Raw genomic sequence first — 15,530 nt, forward strand, 5'->3', positions numbered from 1 at the left:
GGATTCAATTATCGATTTGAATTTCAGTTCCACGTTAGAATTCGTAAAGAGGCGCAAATCTCTTCTAAGAAAAAGTAAAATGATCACATCATTGCATAGGGAACTTATAATTGACAATATTTTCTTACTTTAACTCGTAGCCGCCAGTATGTCTCGCAATAAGTACAAGCGCGTCTCGAATTCTACCACTAATTTGAGAACTTTTTAGAACTTTAAGAACTTTTGAGAACTTCAGGAACTTTTCGGAACTTCAAGAACTTTTCCGAACTTTAAAAACTTTTAGGAACTTTAAGAACTAATTTCTCCAAAATTGGTACTGATGACCCAATACTCAAAAAGTTCTTAAAAAGTTCTCAAAAGTTCATAAAGTTCCTGAAGTTTCTAAAGTTCTTAAAAGTTCCTTAAAAAGTTCGCAAAAATAGGCCCTGATGAAAACAGAGCTATTTCGACCTCGGGACTCAGTGGCGGTCTGAGACTAGCGTGATCTAGCCATCATCAGTTGTTTCCACTGATCCCTTCCCAAGACAGCAATAAAACTTTCAAATGAACTTGTGTTGGAAAGTTTTTAATCTCTTGATGGAACATAAACAGAAAGCTACTTTGAAGAATCCCATGCGTAGCAAAACACAGCAGCAAAAATTCAATCAACACTCGAGCAACAAGCAGAAAAACAAAAAACAAAAAAAAATTCACGCTTCACTTACAATCACCAAACTTGAACGCCTCCATTTTCTTTCAGACAGGATAGGAAAATATCGTAAAAACCTCAGCCAAATTCTTTTAGACAGGATCATGCCCGCACGTTAGTTAGCGGGCGTGACGCAAGTCCACTACCAAAAATGTTTTTAAAAAAAATTTTTGGGGACGGCGGAGCATATTTACAGCAACTTTTTGACTTCTCCCCCTTAACTCCAACGACCCCCAAACTAGGATATCTGGAATCTAGGAATCCATACGAGTTCAACGAGCTATCACACGTTATAGTCTAAGCGGCAATCGTTTCTCTTTCTATAGAGAATGTTTCAATACATGACCTATACGTAAATTGATGTTGATTATGTTGCTACAAATTTCTAGATTTAGAAATCCATTGTCCACATAACAAATTTCACAAAAACACTTTGCAGTAATTAATTAAAAATCAAATCTGATATCGTCCATTGTCCACACAAATATTCCTGTCGATGACACATGATGACATGATGCGTTGCAGTATTATGAAACTTATGTGGATGCGTTCACACTAACTTAACTCATCAACACACGCGCAAAACTAATCAAAAGAAATAATAATAAAGATGTGACCATGTACATACTGAACGATTGTTATCAGGTTATTGTCATATCATTGTTCTTGATAAATCTATTAAATCTGATGTTGATATGAAACAGTCGGCAATTATTAGCTCAATTAAAGAAAAATCTAATAAAATAAATGTAAAAAGCGGAACTTTGATAAAAACTCAAAGTGAGGGGAAAATGTATAATTATATTTTTTAAATAAACATGATGGCTAATATAAATAAGATAATATTCGAGCATCTCGAATGAAATAAAATTTGGCCATATTACATCATCTTAAATGCACCAGAAAAATGATAGTTTTGAAATACTTGAATTTAACGAGCGCTGGTTAATCTATGCATTATAATGTTTGGTTTAACGTTAAACTCGCATAAAGTCATTGCAAAATCTGATCGTAGAGCTCGGTAATATCATAAAATTAATCTGTCGTCAACCATTGTGCATTTCATCGTTGAAATTAAAATTTTAAATTCTGAGTGAAGGGAAAATGTATAATTTTATTTTTTAAAATAAAAAACACAAAATTATAAGTGATGGGAAAATGTATAATTTGTGAAGTTTTGATTGAACGAGGAACAGGAACGCACACAGAGCAATATGCGGACTAATGCGGCAACGCCTCGATCACCGTAAAATCGAAAAAAAATGTATGAATCTTGTACTGAAATAATGTTCCTTATAGAATTCCGCATATTCGTATTGATTTTTTTTAATTTTTTTAACTTAAGTACTACGTCTTAAGTAAAAGTTAAAATTAAAAAATTTAAAAAAAAATGCAAATAAAAAAATAAAAAATCCCCAAAATATTATATTAACCCTGCGATGTCAAATACATAAGCCATTTTCCACCTGGGCTTCACGTAAAAATTCGAAATATTGTCAATATCCAATGTTCAGGACTTTGTTCAATGAAAATGAAAAATTTTATTTTCTTTCATCAGTTTCAACGTTATTAACCTAAGAATTAACCAATAAATCCGTTTCGTTAAGATTTCGTTGAAATAAGTGACTTTTCCAACTGCATTCCTATCAATAATTGAAGATTTACCCGGACCTTACTAAAAAAATGTTACTCCTTGTCCTAGATTTTAACTTTTTTCTTCTATTAACATGCATTTTGAATCGCCAACAAATATTATTGGAATCGAAGTTAATAATTAAGGTGGCCTGGGTGTGTATTCTACAAAAAATACTCGTGATTAAGCTTTAATAATAAACAATAAGGAAAAAAAGACATCCAATATCATCTATACTCTCCGTTGAAGTTTTAGTCATAATAGATCATCTGTAAAATGTATGTAGCAAGACAGGAATATTTATATTTATTAAGTATCTCAATCTATTTTGCCAAATATGATAGACCTATGAGCTATATCATAAATTCGTAGATCACTTTGTGTCAAATTCTAAGCCTATTAGAAGTTAAATGAGCTAAACAGGTGCAAAAACCGTCTTTAAACACATTCACATACTAAAATTTCGATTCTACTCAACATTTACACATATAGATTCGAATATTATATCTTTGCTTTGGTTTTCATAAAAATGGAAAATCTACTAATTCAAATAATGATTCAACTGAAAAGTTGACAATTTTTGGCTGTAACATGTCAGTACCTATTATAAGCTTTCGGTTAAATGATATATTCGGTTGACGACACTAATTATGTCAATAAAATTTTCAGTTTTGAGCGAAGTTTTGATCAAAAACAAGTACGAGGATAAACAAGTGTTTTATGAATTCATCAAAAAACAATTCGATTTGAGTGATGCAGCTTTTGAACTACATCGTAAATTCGTAGATCAGTTTGTGACAAATCACAAGTGGAGATGGCAAAAGAAAAGCAAATTTCGTAGAGCATACTTTGAGAAACATTTTGGAAGCTGGTTGGAACAGACATTTGAGTTACCGGAAATAACATTCAAAGAGGCTGTGAGAAAGGATTTTGCTGAATGTTCAGTGCGAACAAAAAAACGTCGCGGAGAACAGTTGCGTCAAGAAAAAACACCAGAAGAAATTAAACTAGCATTCATTGCTAACCTCAACCAAACTGATAGAGATGGGGCTGAAATTGTAAAGCGTGTACTGTCGGCCGACACAGAAACCAAGAACCAGATTTGTGAAATACTTCGTGGTAGTAGTGTCAAAAAAGAAATTCCCTACACACCGGACGAAGCATTGGCGCTGTTCATTGACATGAAAGGTACTCGGCAGAAATATGAATTGCTTCGTTCACAAGCTCTATCAAGGAATTCCGGTTTATATCCGCCTTACTATAAGGTGGCCGAAGCAAAAAAACATTGTTATCCAGATGGTATTGACATTACGAGTATTGGCGTTCGCATTCCCCTTCAAGCACTCCTAGATCACACTGCACATAGATTGATACAACAGTGTGATCAATTGTTGTTCCAAAACGTCAATCGCAATCGTACTGGATGGGAGTTGATTACTAAGTGGGGAATGGATGGTGCATCTGGTCAAAGTATCGAGGACTGTATCGAGTGTCCTACCAATGTATGGTAAAGGTAAAGTGAATTTGGATATGTTCATCGTTAACTTTGACCAAGGAACAAAGATAGCGGAGATCTCAAAGACGATCAAGTACGTTTGCCACCAAAGTATCTCTTGGCAACAATTTATCAAAAAAGATGTTGGCACCCAATGCAGAAAATGCCAACGCCTAGGTCACGCAGCCTCAAACTGCGGATTGGAATATCGTTGCGCAAAATGTACAGATAGACACGCCCCTGGAGATTGCACACTTGAAGAAGACCAACCCGCCAAATGTGTCAACTGCGATGGCAACCATCCGGCCAACTTCAAAAAATGTCCGGTATATACCAAATATGCTGAAAACTTGAAAAAACCACAAGGAAAAACAGGTATAAATAAATCAAATACGAATATTACTAATAATGCTAATTTATCTAGTAAAAAGTCAATGCTAAACAGTGGCGTATCTTACAGTCAAGCCCTAAGAATGAATACTACAACCAAAGAAAAAGATGATAATTTTAATTTTTTGAGTGGTGAAGTCAAAAATCTCTTTGATTGTTCTCTAATTGATTTATTACATAAAAATCAGACCTTCGTACCCGAATACAAAAAGGTAAATGATCTAACGCATAAAAAAATGATGATTATAGATTTCTTGTCTCAATTCACGTAATAATGTTGCATGGCGCTTTGAAGATAATAGCTTGGAACGTAAACTCTGCTAAAAGTAAAGTAAAACAGGAGGAAATTAGTCAAATTTTATCAGATCAGAAACCTCATCTTTTGTTGCTGAGCGAGACTAAACTCAACAGTAGCAATTTTGTGCAGTTCCCAAATTACAAAATTTATAGAAATGATCGTTTGTCCGATTCTGGCGGAGGAACTGCAATTCTGATTGAGGAACGTTTAAAGCACGAAGTGGTGAATACTCCCTTGCTGGAAACTTCCGAAGCAACTTGTGTAAAGATTACTCTCAGTAATTCTAAGTCTTTGATTATAAATTCGTTTTACTGTCCCAAAAAACTCTCGAAAAAGGACCTTCTGAAGCTCATGAGCCTACACTCAAATGTCTTTATGGGGGGCGACTTCAATGCTAAACACTGCTACTGGCATAACTCTGATAATAATAGTAACGGTAATGTCTTGTACAGATTTCTTGTTGATGACAATGTCGCTGAACTGGTTCATCCGAATGCATACACCTGCTATAGGAGTAAATCAAATCCTAGCACAATAGATTTGGCTTTGGCTAAAGGTGTTAGAGCGACTAGTAGTAATATTACTGAGCTCAACCCTGACCATTGCCCCGTTCAATACATTTTGAACATTGATGATGACTTATCATACGAGGCCCCCGTTAAACAATTTATGTACAATAAAGCAGATTGGGCTAGATTCATGGAAGTAGTTGACGATGGACTAAAATTGGGTACATTGATTGATTCCAATGACATTGATTGTTGCGTTGAGCATTTGACTGAAGTGATTGGAATTGCAATGGATGAGTCTGTACCTAAGAAGTGTTTTACTGGAAAGAACCATTTCTCACGACATTTGAGGGACTGCATTGCAGAGAAGAAAAGATTGAGGAGGGCATATTTTCGGCGAAAACTTAATGATGCCGGGTTGAAATTTGAAATTGATCGTTTGAACAAGTACATAAGGGCTAGTATTGATGCGAGGGACTCCCATATGCTTATGAATAAGCTGAAGCAAATCAGACCAGACAGTAAAATGTTCAAAAATATCAATAAACTTTTGGGTGATAATAGAAAGACGGTGCCCGAACTGAAGGCAAGTGATGGCTCTCTAATTAGTAATCCATTCGATAAAGCTAACGCCATTGCTAAAGTATATGGCGACGTTCACCGACAGAATAGAGAAATGGGTGATCCTGATTTTGATGTAGTCGTGTTGTCTGAGGTGAATTCGTTCTCTCAGTTGGTCGCGCAAAATTTATTTGAACCTCGATTGACAGACGCTGATGAAATCAGCCGTATTCTTAAAGGTATTGAAAACAAAAAGTCTAGTGGACCTGATGCTATTCCGAACGTTGTCCTGAAGAAACTTCCTGTTTCAGCACATGTACTTCTGGCTAAGTTGTTTAATTGTATTCTGAGTTTGGGATACTACCCCAGTTCATGGAAGACAGCCCACGTTGTACCGATTCCGAAGCCGGGTAAACCGGCAAATGAGGCAAAGAATTTTAGACCCATCAGTCTCTTAAATGGCCTGAGTAAAATCCTAGAAAAAGTTCTCTATGTTAGAATGCTAGAATACTGTGATGAAAATGATCTATTACCCAACAGCCAATTCGGCTTTAGGAGCAAGCACTCCACCGTACATGCTCTCATAAGGTTATTCGAAGAAGCAATCATTGGTTTTAACGATCTCAAAGTGACAATAGCAGCATTCCTGGACATAGAGAAGGCTTTCGACACGATGTGGATTGAGGGACTCATATATAAATTGATGAAGATGAACTTCCCAAATTATCTCATCAGAATTGTGTTTTCCTATCTCAAAGAACGGAGCTTTAGAGTTAAGTTGGGAGACCAGCTGTCTGACTCAGAATCTGTGAATGATGGGGTTCCACAAGGATCTATATAAGGTCCTTTACTCTTTATTATATTTATGATAGACCTCCCGACGCATATGAACACAACTCTAACAGTCTTTGCAGACGATACGAGCATTTTCTCAACTCGATTGTCGCATAGTAGAGCAAGATCAAATGTACAAAGCCACCTCGATAAGTTGCATAGATATTACCAAACCTGGAAAATTAAAGTGAATGTGCAAAAATCGGAAGCACTCTTCATTCAGAGATCAAACCGTTCGCGTATTGTCCGTGAAAACTCGTGTGCTATTTTAATGAATGGCACAAAAATCCCATTCAAGAACAGCGTCCGTTTTCTGGGTTATTATGTTCAATCGAACCTCAAGCATAACGAACATGTGAACAGAATGTTACTCAAGGTAAACACTGGGCTGCATAAACTGTATCCTATCATGAAAGCGAATAATGGCATTTCACAAGATGTGAAGGTTAAAATCTATGTGACTGTACTTAGACCGGTTCTCACCTATGCTGTGGCGGTTTGGCATACCTTACCAAAGTACTTAATTAAAAGGCTGAAGGTTTTTGAGAATAAATGCCTTCGTATGGCAATAAACTTCAGAAGGTCAAGAACGAATTATAAATTTATATCTACTGAGGAACTGCACAGAATTGCGAAAGTACCAAGACTCAACGTGTACTTATACAAATTGGCTAAAAATGTGCTTAGCAAGACCTATTTACATGATAACACTGTTATCAGTAAATTTGGTAATTTTTCAAACGAAAGAATCGCTAACTGTATTTACAAACCCCCTCACTCGCTGATAAGAGGCCTTGACTCTAAGCTGTTGTCTTTAGACACACGCGCATCTTGAAATTTTATTTCCCATTGACAATAATAATTATTGAAAATTAAGAATTTATTGGTTTCTTTCTACTTTGATTTGTTAACAACAGATTAGTTGTATCTCTAGGTTAAGTAATCCCCCCCCCCTTCAAAAAAATAAGAATATTGATTGTTTTTATATACTTTTTTCAATCTATAAGGTGATATGCCTACTGAAATTTCATTTTACAGAAAAAATTTTACTCTCTGAATTATCGAGTCCAAACACGAATCAAAATGTAGAAATCTCGAACATAAATTTGAAAAAGTCTGGATGACTGTAAATTTATTTTAACCTCAAATATTTATGTAAAAACTAATTGTGTACTTAATTTGATTGAATAAACTAAAAATACAAAAAAAAATCTGGTCAAAGTATGTACAAACAAATTTTCAGCGATAATCCCAACACCATATCGGATAACAGCGTATTCATGATTTCGATGGTTCCGCTACGAATTCGTTCTGCAGCGCATACAGTTTGGACAAACCCTCACCCATCATCGACGAAGTTTTGCAGACCAATCAGTTTTCATTTTACGAAAGAAAAGGAAGAAACCACCGTCCAATATTACCAAAACATCGATGAACAAATCCAAAATTTGAAGCCTACCGTCATTAAAGTTGGTGAAACTCGAATCCGTCTAAATCACAAGCTTTTCAGCACTATGCTTGACGGGAAGTCGATTGGTTACTTGTCATCGACCGCAGACTGTAATTGCTGCATTTGCGGTGCCACTCCCAAAGAAATGAGCGACGTCCAAAAGATACAGTTAAAAGATTGCGATGAAGAAAACTATCAATTTGGCTTGTCAAGTCTGCATTGTTGGATACGTTTTCTTGAATGTATTTTGCATATAGCGTTTAAGCTTCCTATCGAGAAATGGAAAGCATCAACACCAGAGGAAAAAGCTAAAGTGGAGAAACAGAGGGACGCCATACAGAAAACTTTTCGTGACGAAAAAGGTAAGCCGTTAAATTGATAACTTTCGTGCCGCTGTATTTTTCGCTCACTTTTCATATTTTAAGTTTGCCCCCAAATTTTTAAAAAACGTAGAACTTGTACATTCTTATCAATCGAAGCCTTGTTTCGAACGTCTTTCTAACGTATCTATATGATAATTCTTAGGTTTGTACCTCGACTTCGTACGATGGCAACACTGCGCGTCGATTTTTCAGAGAGTGGAAATATGCGGCAGATGTTACACGCGTTGACAAAGAACTGATCAAAAGATTTTATGTAATACTGGTTGCCATCACGAGCCGAAAAAAACTCGACGTGCCGAAGTTTGAAAAGTATGCATCTGACACGATAGATCGCTACAATACTTTCTGTCGATGGTATTTTATGCCTGTCACAGTTCATAAGATCCTGTTTCATGGGGCAAAGATAATCGAATTTTTCGATTTACCGATAGGCTTTTACTCGGAAGAAGCCCAAGAATCTCGCAATAAAGATTTTAAGCGAATACGAGAGTGCAACACCCGGAAAACATCTCGACAGGACACCAACGAGGACATTATCCACGGTCTGTTAATGTCATCGGATCCCGTCATAACTCATTTGAGAAAAGATACGGAACCAAAGGTTCTTGATTTTGATCCCGAGGTCAAGCCTGAAGTTATGCATTTGCTTTCGCCTAATATATTTTAAACTTTTATTTTTTTTATATTTAACTCTTCATTTTTATATTTTAAATAGAAAATGCGCTGTGATTAAATGCACTTTCGTCTGAGACGAAAGTTTTGGATTAAAATTGGATTGTAAAACTTGAATTAATTAATAGCCATGACACTCAACTAATTTTTTAATTCAATCGCTGTGACTTCCTAAAAAAAATTTTTAAATTAGTTTTAATTAATTTACTGGTGAAATGTAAATTTTGTTAATTTTTTAAACTCAATAAATTTGTATTATTAAGCAATGGTTTTTTCTTCAAAATAAAAAAGTGAAGTTGGATTAAATTTTCAACAAAAAAAGTTAAAATCTAGCACAAGGAGTAAAATTTTTCTAATAAGTTTCGGGTAAATCTTCAATTATTGATAGGAATGCAGTTGGAAAAGTCACTTATTTCAACGAAATGTTCGTAAAACTGAATTATTGGTTAATTCTTAGGTTAATAACGTTAAAACTGATGAAAGAAAATAAAAATTTTAATTTTCATTTAACAAAGTCCTGAACATTGGATATTGGCAATATTTCGAATTTTCACGTGAAGCCCAGGCATAGAAATGGAAAATGGCTTATGTATTTGACATCGCAGGGTTAATATAATATTTTGGGGATTTTTTATTTTTTTATTTGCATTTTTTTTTAAATTTTTTAATTTTAACTTTTACTTAAGACGTAGTACTTAAGTTAAAAAAATTAAAAAAAATCAATACGAATATGCGGAATTCTATAAGGAACATTATTTCAGTACAAGATTCATACATTTTTTTCGATTTTACGGTGATCGAGGCGTTGCCGCATTAGTCCGCACATTGCTCTGTGTGGAACGGTTTTGACCGAAAAAGGGTGCCAAAAAATCAATGAAGTCAGTTTGATATGTGGTCAAAACATTTCAGCGAAGGTTAAAGATGAGGTATAAACTATATGAATACGAATAGATATTCCACTGAGGGGATAGCTGCTAGTTAAAGGTTGTGCAACAAATTGAAAAAATTTCAATTTTTCGTACGAAATGATCCAAAAGAATCCATATTTTGTTTTTAAAATTTGCATCAACAATTTTTCTAGGGGCTCCCCCTGGTCTACTCATATCAGACCATTTTCGTTGACGCTACCACTCTTACTGTTTATTAGGTCCACGAAAGTTGTCGTCGCAAGTATGTGAGCGAAAACCATATCAAGTCTCGGTTAAGTAACCTGGACCCAAACGAGGATGTAAACAACAATGATGACTTCAACATTGAGAATTGTTGCTTCTTTTGCGGTAAATCAGTAAAACAGCAAAGTGGAAAATTAAACAAAAATGTCACTCCACTAACTGTATCGGATGTCTTCCTTCAATCAGTTGAGACCGCAATGGCGAAAAGATCTGACAATGATGAATGGACTCAGATGGTGACAAACAGAATACGATCCAGTGCAGTTTTTATTGGAGCGAATAGCTCGTATCACAACAACTGCAGAATCGGATTTCGAACGGGAAAACCTATGCAAAAAATTAAAAGTTCTGCTACTCCTGTGGCTACCTACAAAACCGGGTTCCTGGAAGTTATTGAATTGATACGAATGGCAAAAACCCCGTACTCTATCAAAGAGCTGATTGATGAGATGAACAAATTTTCGGAAGGCAACGGCTACTCATTCAATCAAATGAAGCACAATTTAATTCAATATTTTGGAAACGAAGTCATCATCTCAACATACCAAAATAAGAAGACACTGGTCACCCTCCAGTCAACATGCCACGAAATTCTCAATGAATACTACGAAGCTGCTCTTCGTGATGCCGACATTGATCAGGCTATTCGAAAAGTCTCGAACAGAATCTTGAAGGACATCAAAAACGTTCCTCCCAACAAAAGTTTCTACCCTTCAACGACGGATATTTCATTATGCGAAGCTCAACAGTTTCTACCACAGAAGTTACACCTGCTCTTAAGTAACCTCATAACTGGCCCCAAAGCACCACTGAAAGTTGTGTCTATCGGGCAAGCTATTATTCAATCATCCCATCGTGAGAACGTTTTGTCGCCACTGCAAATTGCACTCGCTGTGCAAATGCATTATTTCACCGGTTCAAGGTAAGAGTATTGCTACTTACAGTCTAAGTTGCATTCTCACACATTCAATGACCGAACACCTTCATATTTTAGATTTGTTGTCAATACACTGAACGCTTTCGGTTTCTGTTCAACATATGCAGAAGCAAAAAAGTTTCAATCGTGTGCTTCGATTGCACTACACAATGAAAACAATAACTTAAACTGCACTATACCGGTAATAAAATACGTAGCCGACAATGTCGATCACAATTTACGAACGTTGGATGGAAAGAGTACCTTTCATGGAATGGGTATGATATCAATTCACTCACCAATCGAGAAAACAAATTCGAAAATTCCACGGATAAAAGTTACCTTACAAGACCTGAAAGCAATCGGTTCAGTAGATATAGTTCCCTACATTCAGAAAACGGGTCCACCACCTAGTCTGCTGTATCGTAAATTGAGCAAACCAGTGATTGAAGATCCGTATAACGACCTGGATCTCTTGTGGAAAATTTCATGGTCACAAGGTAAAGCAACTAGACCCGGATGGTCGGGAATGATGCAGTCAGTACAACAAGGAAAACATCCAGAAAAATCAACAATAAATTTTCTTCCAATTATTGATATGGACCCAACCGACTATACCTGCATCAATTCAACCCTACATTTCATTTGTAAAGATGCAGCCAAGTACAACGCTGAATTGACTGCTACTTTCGACAATCCGCTTTATTGGAAAGCTAAGACAATCATAGAAAATGAACCTACGTCCAGTCCAATCAAACGAATCGTGTTGTGCTTGGGTGGTTTCCATACCAAAATGAGTTTTCTTGGTACAATCGGTCATTTAATGGACGGAACTGGATTGGATGTTGTATTGGGGCAGATCTATGCTGAAAATAGTGTGACTCACATGTTGACAGGAAAGGCGTATGCTCGGGCTATTAGAGGTCATTTTTTGGTTGACTCGGCTCTTCATGCTATTCTACTGGACGACGTTTTCAATGATGATTTATCTTCTCAAATTGGCATGTATCTTATCTCGCATATTGTGTTCTACTAAGTATGACCTATCATCTCATTTAATTAGGCGACCTACTAAAAAGCACATTAGATGGTCGGGAGAACATTTGCAAGCTTAACGAGAACGAAGTGCTTCAGAAGGTCAAGTCAATTTTGGCTGAGAAAAAACAGTCGCTTCGTAGTGATACTAATAGTCGAGTTTGGTTACAGTACATGGACATGATAGATATTCTCAGAAGTAACATCCGTGCTGAACGAACAGGTATGTATTTGTCATGAAATTTGCAAGAATTTTTCAACATTTGTTACTTCACACCGTTATAAAAAACCTTCTTGAACAAACAAATTCCTTTCAGGAATGTTCAAATTAAACAATGAAACTTTGCAACGTATGATTGCTTTCTTCGCTGCTTCGGGACATAATTCGTACATGAAGGCAACGCACGTTTTTACCGAAGACATGACCAATTTAAAGACCATCAACTCAGCCATATACGATTTCTTCGATGAAGGAAATTTTGTTACTCGAAGAACAGAAAGATTCTGGGCTGGCCTTCCAGATGACCTAATTATTGAACAGCTGCTCATGCGAAGCCTGAAAATATCAGGGGGTCTAACTCGTGGACGAGGAATGGATGATGCCAAACGTGCTGTGTGGCTGTATTCATTACCAGCTCGAGCCGAAATAAATAATTCTCTCCAGTCTCTCACTAATTTAACAACAGAGACAAGTGAGCAGCACAAGGAATGTGGAAAGTCACGATTAATTCGAGACAATGCGGACATCGACATAATTTACACTTTTCTCAAAGACCGAAATCCATTCAATTGCGCCACACCGACCGAATATCGGAACATTGCAACGGGCATCGTATCTACGTCGAAATCAAATGTCGACCGAGCAGAAGAAATCGGTTTGGAGATTTTGAGATCCCTAGAGAACCAAAATGTGTTCGAGTACAGTTTTGAACGTTGCAAGCAAGTTGTTCGAATGTCTTCAAAAAATCAACTATTAATCGATGGGGAGATGGTCGTGATTGACCCAGATACCCTATTCCAACGATTGCTTCTGCTGATATTCCAATCCGATCGAAATGATGACGAAAAAGAAGCTGCATTTTGTTACGAGCTGTGCCAGACGGCTCCATCGTTCTTCGATGAAAATGGTTTGATGAGAGAGGGGAGTTCTTCCTCGTTAATAAAATCATTGGTGGCACGGACTGGATGCATTGCTCCTATACACTTTACAGATGAGCTTCAAAACACTTTTCATGTTTTGGACGGCGACTGGCTCATTAACAAAATTTCTTGGCGAAGTGGTGATACATTTGACGATATATGCGAAAGGTAAGGTCTTACTTAGAAGTGTCGTTGTGATTACATTTTCTAACATTATTGGTTTGCAGGTACGTGGCCTATTTGAAAAAAAACTTTGGAAGCGCAAGTGTCATTTTTGATTGGGGTAACAGTCCATCCATACACGATGATAGTTGGCTTCGCGAGACGAAGGGTTGTCTTGGGATTGAAATGGTTTTTGATTTCGACACCCAATTGAACATGAAAAAAGAGCTACTTCTAAGAAACAGAAAAAACAAACAGCGATTGATTTCGTTACTGGCTAAGAAATTAAAGGATCATGGCTTCACTGCACACATAAGCTTCGGAAATTCAATCGTTATGTCGGCAAAAACTGCAGTTGAGTCATCAAAAACACACAACACCGTCGTTGTTGGAAAACATGTAGATTTGATAATGCTTTTGTGTTTCTACGCTCTGTCCGATAGCTTTTGCTTGGTGTATATGTATGAGGAAACACCAAAAAAGCCAATGCAGGTATTTCTCATATCAGAAATGAAAAAAAAGCTAGGAGAAAAGCAGTCGAAACATCTCCTGTTCGTAAATGCCATGGGAGGATGCAGAACAACGTCCCATATGTTCAATGTAAGCAAAGGCGCACTATTCAACAAACTCGATAACGATCGATTCGACAATATAGCAGAATTATTTTGCTGTCCCACTTCATCACAAGAATCGATTATCACTGCTGGAAAGGAGCTCATTGTTTCTCTGTACAATGGCAAGGAAAATGAAACGCTCAACCAATTACGATACAGAAAGTACATTGAAAAAACTCGAAAATGTGCCTCTAACGTATCATGTAAGGCCCTCCCTCCAACAGAAGCTGCTGCTAAGTTTCATTGTTTACGCGTATTTTACACTCTTCATGAATTGCTGGGAAATAAGCTAAATCCTCTAAACTATGGTTGGATTGAAAAAAATTGCATAATGCGCCCAGTGACGACCAATTTGCCCTCGGCTCCCGTGGATATTTTGACGAATGTTCGTTGTGGTTGCAAAGGAGATTGCAATTCTAACCGGTGCAGTTGCTTCAAAGCGGGCCTAAAATGCACTCTCGCATGCAAGATATGTGCCGGGAATAGTTGCTCGAATCATTCACCTAACGTTGAAGACGACAGTGACTTCGAGGACGATGAATGAGTTTCGATATGTTGAATAACTTTGCGATATATGAATCTGTGATTCAACTTTGTGATATATGAATCTGTGATTCAAATTTGTGATATATGAATCTGTGATTCAACTTGAAAATGTTTCTCAATAAACTTAAATTGAAGTTGACAAAACGACTTTAATGTTTATATAAAACGCAAAGCTTAGTGCTGGCTGATGAAGATAATGTTTGCCTACCGGTAGCAAACAAAATTCAATTTCTAAATTTTATATCAAATTTGTGCAGCAATATAAAGGCTTCCCGATAATCAGCGAAGTTAAATGATCTATTGGGTGTATGTCGAACGACACTAAATTTCAATAAAAATATCGAATAACACTTCTGTAGCGAATCTTCACACTAATTACTCATGTTTCGGTAAAGTTTGGTTATTTATCGTAATATTTATGTGAGTTACGGCTTGTACGCACTTACCGAAATCAAGCCACTGAATTCATATTATCAAAAAAAAAACCGCTCCAATCTGCGATGAAAACAAATGTGAACGCATCCACTATGGCGCGACGTCAGAAATTATTCTTGGATTTTCGTTTGTAAATAATATCGGGAAAATATGATTTTTTTTCAAACATTTTTTATGTGGAAGTTGTTTACGCGTTTCGCTACCATTTCACGATCACATCAATATCAAATTTATGTATGGGACTTTCATTGTAATACATTAACTTCGTTAACGACTAGACTATTACTGCAGCTTCAAAATTGGCCGAGATATTGAACTTCGAAATATTGATGTTTGTATGAAAATAAGCAAAATTTCGTTTTTTCAGATAACTGAAATCGCCTACGTTAGTTAGTTAGTTACTTAGTTAGTTAGTTAGTTAGTTCCAGGATTCCGGGATCCAGGAACTCCTAAACGTTTCTATAGATTTTCCTGAAATTTTGGTTATAGGCTAATAATGGCCCAAAAATAAGAATGGAATTTTCAAAAGTTGGAAAAAGCTCATATCTTGGGAGCTGGAGCTCCTCAAAGTCTCCATATACAAATGTCATATAAAAA

At 36.4% G+C, this 15,530-nt stretch overlaps 1 long non-coding RNA gene across 1 annotated transcript; it reads right to left on the reverse strand.

The window, feature by feature from the left end:
* Window positions 1–354: 354 nt before the first annotated feature.
* On the reverse strand, window positions 355–14,661 carry LOC119074182. Its single transcript, XR_005087153.1, has 3 exons — window positions 14,647–14,661; window positions 12,070–12,072; window positions 355–425 (listed from the first exon to the last, which is right to left on the reverse strand). It is a non-coding gene; the product is annotated as an uncharacterized LOC119074182 (long non-coding RNA).
* Window positions 14,662–15,530: the final 869 nt, after the last annotated feature.

The sequence above is a fragment of the Bradysia coprophila genome, unplaced genomic scaffold (assembly GCF_014529535.1).
Source record: "Bradysia coprophila strain Holo2 unplaced genomic scaffold, BU_Bcop_v1 contig_143, whole genome shotgun sequence".
NCBI lineage: Eukaryota > Metazoa > Arthropoda > Insecta > Diptera > Sciaridae > Bradysia > Bradysia coprophila.